The sequence below is a fragment of the Egretta garzetta genome, unplaced genomic scaffold (genome assembly GCF_000687185.1).
Source record: "Egretta garzetta isolate BGI_Z169 unplaced genomic scaffold, ASM68718v1 scaffold330, whole genome shotgun sequence".
Classification (NCBI taxonomy): domain Eukaryota; kingdom Metazoa; phylum Chordata; class Aves; order Pelecaniformes; family Ardeidae; genus Egretta; species Egretta garzetta.
The window spans coordinates 359247-359664 of NW_009258275.1; the positions used below are offsets into that span (position 1 = coordinate 359247).

Sequence of the window (418 nt, forward strand, 5' to 3'; positions counted from 1 at the left end):
ACCGAGGGTCCCACCCTCCTGCCTGTACCTGGGGGTCAAAGGGGGCTCAGGTTTGCTCCCAGGTCCCACCCCCCCAGGTGTATGGGTGTTGGTCAGCCCTCGAGCCACCCACCCGACCCCATCCCTGTGCCCGGACCTGGGGGAGCCACCCAAGGGAGCAGAAATGGCTCAGGATTGTCCCTGCCCTGCCAAGCTCCGTGTCCCCACACCTCCATCCCTGCCCCACGAGGCTCAGCGTCCCCATCCCTCCATCCTTGTCCCCATCCTTGTCCCTGCTGTGGCCAGGCTCGGTGTCCCCATCCCTCCATCCTTGTCCCCATCCCTCCATCCCTGTCCCTGCTGTGGCCAGGCTCGGTGTCCCCATCCCTCCATCCCTGTCCCTGCTGTGGCCAGGCTCAGCATCCCCATCCCTCCATCC

At 66.5% G+C, this 418-nt stretch overlaps 1 protein-coding gene across 1 annotated transcript in view; it reads left to right on the top strand.

Moving 5' to 3' along the window:
• LOC118452001 (mucin-2-like) overlaps positions 1-418 on the top strand; it is a 10109-nt gene that overhangs the window by 1627 nt on the left and 8064 nt on the right. The window lies entirely within an intron of this gene.